Source organism: Dendropsophus ebraccatus, chromosome 10 (genome assembly GCF_027789765.1).
Source record: "Dendropsophus ebraccatus isolate aDenEbr1 chromosome 10, aDenEbr1.pat, whole genome shotgun sequence".
Classification (NCBI taxonomy): Eukaryota; Metazoa; Chordata; class Amphibia; order Anura; family Hylidae; genus Dendropsophus; species Dendropsophus ebraccatus.
The window spans coordinates 31307817-31317026 of record NC_091463.1 but is presented as its reverse complement, the minus strand read 5'-3'; the positions used below and the strand labels follow the sequence as shown (position 1 = coordinate 31317026).

The 9210-nt window shown below is 48.0% G+C and overlaps 1 long non-coding RNA gene across 1 annotated transcript; it reads right to left on the bottom strand.

The window, feature by feature from the left end:
• Window positions 1–566: 566 nt before the first annotated feature.
• LOC138765761 (uncharacterized) lies at window positions 567–4889 on the bottom strand. Its single transcript, XR_011358633.1, has 3 exons — window positions 4774–4889; window positions 3957–4152; window positions 567–670 (listed from the first exon to the last, which is right to left on the bottom strand). It is a non-coding gene; the product is annotated as an uncharacterized lncRNA (long non-coding RNA).
• Window positions 4890–9210: the final 4321 nt, after the last annotated feature.

Genomic DNA, 9210 nt, shown 5'->3' with positions numbered 1-9210 from the left:
ACTAGTCTACTACTCCCCCCAATACTAGTCTACTACTCCTCCCAATACTGCCCTACTACTCCTCCCAATACTAGTCTACTACTCCTCCCAATACTAGTCTACTACTCCCCCCAATACTAGTCTACTACTCCCCCCAATACTGCCCTACTACTCCTCCCAATACTAGTCTACTACTCCCCCCAATACTAGTCTACTACTCCCCCCAATACTAGTCTACTACTCCCCCCAATACTAGTCTACTACTCCTCCCAATACTAGTCTACTACCTGAGGCCGCCTCTTCCAGAGACTGGGGGCGTGTGCGGCTGGGAGTGCATATACTCATCCCGCTATGGGGGCAGGTCAACAGGAGGGACAGAGGACACTGCTGGGCGCTCTCCCTCCCCAGGCTCTGCTTCAGCAGCTGAACCCGCCAACAACGCTCCTCCGTCCAATGATTTATTTATTTTTTTTGAAGATCAGTTTAAAAAAAATTAATTAAAAATCAAATCAATTATCAAATTTTGGGTGAATTAATTTGATTTATCGCCCAGCCCTACTGTAAAGTAAACACAAAAAGACAAGATACAAGTTAAAAATATGTTTTATGCAAATAAAAACACGATGAGCATTTTATTAAACCAAAACATCGATCTAGTCCATGGAATACGGAATGCTCTGGATAAAGAGATCTGAAAAAACAAAAAGGGAGAGAAAGATACTAGTCTACTACTACTCCCAATACTGCTCTACTATTCCCCCAATACTAGTCTACTACTCCCCATAGTACTCTACTACAATCTCAATACTGCTCTACTATTCCCCCAATACTGCCCTACTACTCCTCCCAATACTAGTCTACTACTCCCCCCAATACTAGTCTACTACTCCCCCCCCAATACTAGTCTACTACTCCCCCCCCAATACTAGTCTACTACTCCCCCCCAATACTGCTCTACTATTCCCCCAATACTGCCCTACTACTCCTCCCAATACTAGTCTACTACTCCCCCCAATACTAGTCTACTACTCCCCCCAATACTAGTCTACTACTCCCCCCAATACTGCTCTACTATTCCCCCAATACTGCCCTACTACTCCTCCCAATACTAGTCTACTACTCCCCCCAATACTAGTCTACTACTCCCCCCCCAATACTAGTCTACTACTCCCCCCCCAATACTAGTCTACTACTCCCCCCCAATACTGCTCTACTACTCCCCCAATACTAGTCTACTACTCCCCCCAATACTGCTCTACTACTCCCCCAATACTAGTCTACTACTCCCCCCAATACTAGTCTACTACTCCCCCCAATACTGCTCTACTACTCCCCCAATACTAGTCTACTACTCCCCCCAATACTGCTCTACTACTCCCCCAATACTAGTCTACTACTCCCCCCAATACTGCTCTACTACTCACCCCAATACTGCTCTACTACTCCCCCAATACTAGTCTACTACTCCCCCCAATACTGCTCTACTACTCCCTATACTGCTCTACTACTACCCCCAATACTAGTCTACTACTCCCCCCAATACTAGTCTACTACTCCTCCCAATACTGCCCTACTACTCCTCCCAATACTAGTCTACTACTCCTCCCAATACTAGTCTACTACTCCCCCCAATACTAGTCTACTACTCCCCCCAATACTGCCCTACTACTCCTCCCAATACTAGTCTACTACTCCCCCCAATACTAGTCTACTACTCCCCCCAATACTAGTCTACTACTCCCCCCAATACTAGTCTACTACTCCTCCCAATACTAGTCTACTACTCCCCCCAATACTAGTCTACTACTACTCCCAATACTAGTCTACTACTCCCCCCAATACTAGTCTACTACTCCCCCCAATACTAGTCTACTACTCCTCCCAATACTGCCCTACTACTCCTCCCAATACTAGTCTACTACTCCTCCCAATACTAGTCTACTACTCCCCCCAATACTAGTCTACTACTCCCCCCAATACTAGTCTACTACTACTCCCAATACTGCTCTACTACTCCCCCCAATACTGCTCTACTACTCCCCCCAATACTAGTCTACTACTCCCCCCAATACTAGTCTACTACTCCTCCCAATACTAGTCTACTACTCCTCCCAATACTGCTCTACTACTCCCCCCAATACTAGTCTACTACTCCTCCCAATACTAGTCTACTACTCTCCATAGTACTCTACTACAATCTCAATACTGCTCTACTACTCCCCCAATACTGCTCTACTACAATCTCAATACTGCTCTACTATTCCCCCAATACTAGTCTACTACTCCCCCCAATACTAGTCTACTACTCCCCATAGTACTCTACTACAATCTCAATACTGCTCTACTACTCCCCCAGTACTGCTCTACTACAATCTCAATACTGCTCTACTACTCCTCCCAATAGTAGTCTAATACTACCCCCAATACTAGTCTACTACTCCCCCCTATACTGTACTACTTCCCCCAATACTGCTCTACTACTCCCAATACTGCTCTACTACTCCCCCCAATACTAGTCTACTACTCCCTCCAATACTGCTCTACTACTCCCCCCAATACTAGTCTACTACTCCCTCCAATACTGCTCTACTATTCCCCCCAATACTGCTCTACTACTCCCCCCAATACTGCTCTACTACTCCCAATACTGCTCTACTACTCCCCCCAATACTAGTCTACTACTCCTCCCAATACTGCTCTACTATTCCCCCCAATACTAGTCTACTACTCCCTCCAATACTGCTCTACTACTCCTCCCAATACTAGTCTACTACTCCCCCAATACTGCTCTACTACTCCCCCCCAATACTAGTCTACTACTCCTCCCAATACTAGTCTACTACTCCCCCAATACTGCTCTACTCCTCCTCCCAATACTAGTCTACTCCTCCCCCAATACTGCTCTACTACTCCCCCAATACTGCTCTACTACTCCCCCAATACTGCTCTACTACTCACCCCAATACTGCTCTACTACTCCTCCCAATACTGCTCTACTACTCCTCCCAATACTGCTCTACTACTCCTCCCAATACTAGTCTACTATTCCTCCCAATACTAGTCTACTACTCCCCCCAATACTGCTCTACTACTACCAACCCAATACTGCTCTACTACTACCAACCCAATACTGCTCTACTACTACCAACCCAATACTGCTCTACTACTACCAACCCAATACTGCTCTACTACTCCCCCCAATACTAGTCTACTGCTTGCACTGCCATTGCCTGCTACTATTACCCCCCCCCCCCCACACACACACACACACACACTCCTGATATCACAACTACTACAGCCCTTATCTTCTAGTCTAGTTATCTACAAGTCCCCTTGAAACCATACCCCCCCCCCTTGGAGCCATATATGTTTTAGGGGCCTCCCCTCTGTGCCCCCAATGAGTTTTAGGGTCCCCCTATGCCCCCAATCAGTTTTAGCCCCACCCCCTCTGTGCCCCCAGTTTTAGCCCCCACCCCTCTGTGACCCCAATCAGTTTTAGCCCCCTCTCTATGCCCCCAATCAGTTTTAGCCCCCCTTTGTGTCCCTAATCAGTTTTAGCCCCCAATAAGTTTTAGCCCCCCGTGCCCTCAGCTTTAGCCCCCCCAATCAAATTTATGCCCTCCTCTGTTCCAGATATATGCTCCTCTGTGCCCCCAATTAGTTTTAGGCCTTCCTCTGTGTCCCCCAATCAGACTTGTGCCCTCCTTTGTGCCCCAATTAGTTTTTTTATGCACACACACCCTCTCTGTGACCCCCAATCAGTTTTAGCCTTTCCTCTGTACACCCCAGTCAGTTTTAGCCCCCCCAATCACTTTTAGCCCCCCCAGATATATGCCCCTCTGTGCCCCCAATTAGTTGTTTTATGCCCCCCCTCCTGTGCCCCCAATCAGATTTATGCCCTCCTCTGTGCCAGATATATTTTATTGGCCCCTGTGTCCCCAATTAGTTTAAAAAAAACAAAACAAACTTCAACTCACCTGTCACCTGTTCCCTGGCAGCATTCTGGTGGCAGCGCGTGTCTCCGTCCCCGGCACCTCCTTCATCCTCTCCGCGCTCTCCTCTCCCGGCACCTCCTTCATCCTCTGCGCGTCTCCTCTCCTGGCACCTCCTTCGTCCTCTGCACACTCTCCTCCTTCTCCTTTCGGTGCAGGCAGCGTTGGACAAGGACATGGCCTGTGCCAAAAGATGAAGGGAGAACGAGGAGAGCGCATCAGCTCATTCAGGAGAACTGGAGAGCGATAGGAGGTGGTGAGGGGGCATCCAGGCCTAGTCGTCTAATGTGGCCCCTATAGCTATGACACTGGCTCTCACAGATGGTGACTGCAGAACATCGCAGAACGCTCCCACACCCCTGACCCTGCAGACCGTCGCATAACACCATTCCTACAGACCCCTGACCCTGCAGACCATAGCATAACACCATTCCTACAGACCCCTGACCCTGCAGACCGTCGCATAACACCATTCCTACAGACACCTGACCCTGCAGACCGTCGCATAACACCATTCCTACAGACCCCTAACCCTTCATAACATCCCATAACAATGCAGCCAAAGACCCCCTGACCCTCCATAACAGTGCAGCCATAGACCCCCTGACCCTCCATAACAGTGCAGCCACAGACCCCCTGACCCTCCATAACAGTGCAGCCACAGACCCCCTGACCCTCCATAACATCCCATAACAGTGCATCCACAGACCCCCTGACCCTCCATAACATCCCATAACAGTGCAGCCATAGACCCCCTGACCCTCCATAACATCCCATAACAGTGCAGCCAGAGGGTGCTTACCTCATGTGTATCATATTTCACTGCACAGAAACTGAAAACACCTCATAAACAGCCCCATAGTGTGATAACACAACAGCCAGCCTGACAGGATCCTCTGTGGTGAGAAGAAAGCCCGGGAAGTTACGGTAGATGCTATTTCCAAGTGGGCTAAAGGCCCTGCAACAGGTCTCATGGTGAGGAGGGGGCGGAGCCTCTGTAGATCCTGGCAGGTCCTGCAGGTCCTGGCAGGTCAATGATTTTTTTTTTTATTAAATTGAAATTGCGCCCCCTGTAACTTACCACGAGATGGCGCCCTAGGCCATCGGCTACCCTGGCCTACCCTTTGTCCCGGCCCTGCTTGATGCTTTTAGATGTGGCTCTGCTTCTTCTACAAGTACCCTGGATGTGGCTCCTGGCCGTGGCTGCTCCTGTGATAGAGAATGATAAGAAGCAGCTGTGACACCCAGTGCTGTGTGGTGGCAATCCAAGCCGGTATGAGCTCACAAAAACCTAGGACCCATAAGCTTTTAGCTCAGAGGGATATAGTATGGCCTAGGCTGTTTTAGATCTCCTCTCCCCCGGCATAGAGTACATCCCTTGGGGTATACTGTGGCCTAAACCAAAGTTGAGAAAACCAATTATGGTAAACATTATGGCCCAGAGGGATATAGTATGGCTTAGGCTGTTTTACACTCCCAAGTATAAGGTTTATAACCCAAAGTATACAGGAAGGGCGCAAACGGGCGCAGAATAGTGGCAGCCCGATATGACTGTGAGGGCAGTAGGGGGTGAGGGTGGATAAGGGGTTAATGGCTAGCACGGGGCTCGTGGTTGATTAGCAGTTGGGGGGAGGGGTTACAGCAGGGGAAGTTTGTTGCTGGTGGCCAATAGTAAGTGGAAGGGGGTGGGCAAATGGTCTGAGTATAATAGGAGGGGAGGGGTTACTCACACGCTCCTGATCCGGACCAGCGAACGGCCCGCTCTTTAGTTTATGGCCGGTGGGTGGTGGCTGGGGGAGTACTTGTTGCGGCAGCTTGCAGTGGGAAGGTTGGGGGATGGCGCGGAGTAAGGAGGTGTTTGGAGGGAATCTGGAGGAATAGCAACCCCTTGTTGGTTACTGGGCGTGGAAGCAGGTAGGGGTTGCTATTGGTTACCACCCAGGCGGTGGTTAGCACATGGTGCTCGGAAAGGGGGGTAGGCAGTATGGGGGCAGATTTGCCCCTTCCCTGAGTCGGCGCATTGCGACATGGGTTTCATTTTTTCATACTGCCAGAAGTGCCATCCTTTACCTCCTCTGGTATGTTATATATATATATATATATATATATATATATATATATATATATATATATATATATGTCATAAATATAAAGTTAGGATTGTTTTGTTAATTGTTCTGGTTGGACATTTTGTATTTAATAAAGAGGCTGCTGTGGCCAATTTTCAAATTGAAGATGGTGTCAGTGTCGGTTTTTGGTGGGCGGGGAGCTACCATGGGTTGGAAGGGTTAAGTGGTAAGTATTCACCCCCGTGATCTGCAATACACCAGTTCATGTGGCCTGGGCCAGACTATATCCAGGTTCAACATTAGATCGATATATTCTAGCCTGGATGGGTATAGTTTGACCTAGGCTATATTACACCCAAGGATATAGTTTGGCCTAGGCTATTTTACACACCGGGGTATAGTTTGGCCTAGGCTATTTTACACACCGGGGTATAGTTTGGCCTAGGCTATTTTACACACCGGGGTATAGTTTGGCCTAGGCTATTTTACACACCGGGGTATAGTTTGGCCTAGGCTATTTTACACACCGGGGTATAGTTTGGCCTAGGCTATTTTACACACCGGGGTATAGTTTGGCCTAGGCTATTTTACACACCGGGTTATAGTTTGGCCTAGGCTATTTTACACACCGGGGTATAGTTTGGCCTAGGCTATTTTACACACCGGGGTATAGTTTGGCCTAGGCTATCTTACATGGCCAATATAGACAGCCATGCAAAATATACATGCAACATAAAGTGCATATATTACATAACATGCAAGGTGAAGTGCATATATATAGTATAACAAACATATACAATTAGGTATAATCACATGTGAAATGTGTATGCTAGAGATGAGCAAAATTACAGTACTAGCAAGCACTTCGCTAGGCTAGGCGGTCTGCTTGTCAGCCGAATGCTTTTGAACACTCTGCCACTCCATGCTGTTACGCTCTGGGTCATGCCCGGACTGGCAATCTGGCAAACCGGCAAATGCCTGATGGGCTGGCCGGAGTACCAATGCGTGGGCTGTCTGTCTCCCTCTGCACATCATCACATCACATTGTACATGACGCAGACTCTATAACAGACCCTGACTCTATCCGTACCTTCTTTCCACTTCCACCCACCGAGCCACCTTAACCCTTTGGGGACACAGCCAGTTTTCATTTTTGCGCTTTCGTTTTTTCCTCCTCGTGTATATAAGGCCATAGCGCCTGCATTTTTCCACCTAGACACCCAAATGAGCCCTTATTTTTTGTGCAACTAATTGTACTTTGCTATGGCAGATGTAATTTTGCCTAAAATGTGCCGGGAAACCAGAAAAAAATTATATGTGTAGTGAAATTGAAAAAACAAAATGATTTTTTCTTATTTGGGGGGGGGGGGGGTTGTTTTTACTCCGTTTGCCCTAGGGTAAAACTGACTTGTTATATATGTTCCTTAAGTTGTTACGATTACAACAATATGTAACATGTATAACTTTTATTTGATGGCTTGTAAAAAATTAAAACCTTTTAAAGAAATTATATGTTCCTTAAAATCGCTCTATTCCCATGCTTATAGCGCTTTTATCCTTTGGTCTATGGGGCTGTGTAAGGTGTCATTTTTTGCGCCATGATGTGATCTTTCTATCGGTATCTTGATTGCGCATATAACCCTTTTTGATCTATTTTTATTACAAATATTCTGGATTTGATGCGACCAAAAATGCGCAATTTTGCACTTTGGAATTTTTTTACGCCGACGCCGTTTACCGTGTGAGATCAGGAATGTGATAAATTAATAGTTCGAGCGATTACGCACACGGCGATAGCAAACATGTTTGTTTATTTATTTATTATTTATTAGTATAGTTATACTGCATGAATCCATGAGATCAGTCTTCTATTGCTTTCGGCTGCTGCAGCCAAAAGCAATAGAATGCCGAGCTGGGATCAGCGCCATTACGGTGCAGACCCCGGCCCGGGATGGGTCCGGGGATCGCCCCCCCTGCAATCGCACCGTGGGGGGGGGGGGGGTGATTCCCCACTAGACCACCAGGTATGGAGATGAGCAAGTATTTAGAAGCAGCTGTCAACTTTGACAGCTGCTTCTAAGTACTTAATTAGCGGGCATGGCGATCGGACCGTGCCCGCTAATAGCCATGATCCCGGGCTACATGAGGCACCCGCGATCGCGGCGACCCCCCTCTGAACTCCCATAGCGGCACCAGGACGTTCAGTAACGTCCTGGTGCAGCTATGGGTTAAAAGAAACACAGAGACCTGCTTCGAAAAAAGTGTCCACAGCAGCCAATTTATTAACACAAACAAAATAAACATACATAATATAAATAGTATATGTAAAACATTTTGCATACCAAAATATGTATACGCCTACATATATATATACAGACCCACTATAACAATCTAAACTAACCCAACCTGGGAGGGGTCCTTCAGGCTCCAATATTCCAAAACCATCTGCCCCAGCCCCTCACTACTGGCTCAGGAGCCCCACCTCTAAATATGACTGGCAGATGGCTAATTGACTGCCTGATACGCCACTCCCGGGACACCACACTGCCAGGAGCTCAAACTTCCCCCGGATGCTCCAAGTACATCAGGGGATAAAAAACCAGTGTATCCCCCCTTTAAAGTTTAAAACCAACCCCAAGGACCCCTAACCCACCTAGCTGCTATGACTAACGGAGAAAATAACAAATGTAAAAAAGAGGGAGGGTGGGCGGGACTCAGCTCACTAGCAGCTCTCCTCACAAGTGTTACATTAGGGGAGCACAGGCCCTATTTAACCCCTCCGGCTCCACCTTCTCCCACCCCCTAGCAACCCCCCTAACTACTCCCGCTCTCTGCCCTGTACCTGAAAATTAACCCTGTCAGTCCTGTTTCCCCCGTCATGGCAGCTTTCCGCTCACTGTGGGGAGGGGGTCGCGTCCAGCCTTACTGTAGCAAAAGTTAGGGTTGCGGTTCACTCACCCAGCTGCAGAGGGCCGCAAATATCTGCTCACAGCACTTGGGCAGACACACACTGACAATGACGGTGACTGACACACTGTTACAGACATTGCACTGTGTGCAGGTGGCGCTGTGCTGTGAGCACAACTGCATCATTACAGGAGGCAGCTGCGCAGGGATGGGGCGCTGGTACGCCACTGCAGTGGTATTGTGGGTGCTTACTACAGCCTTTA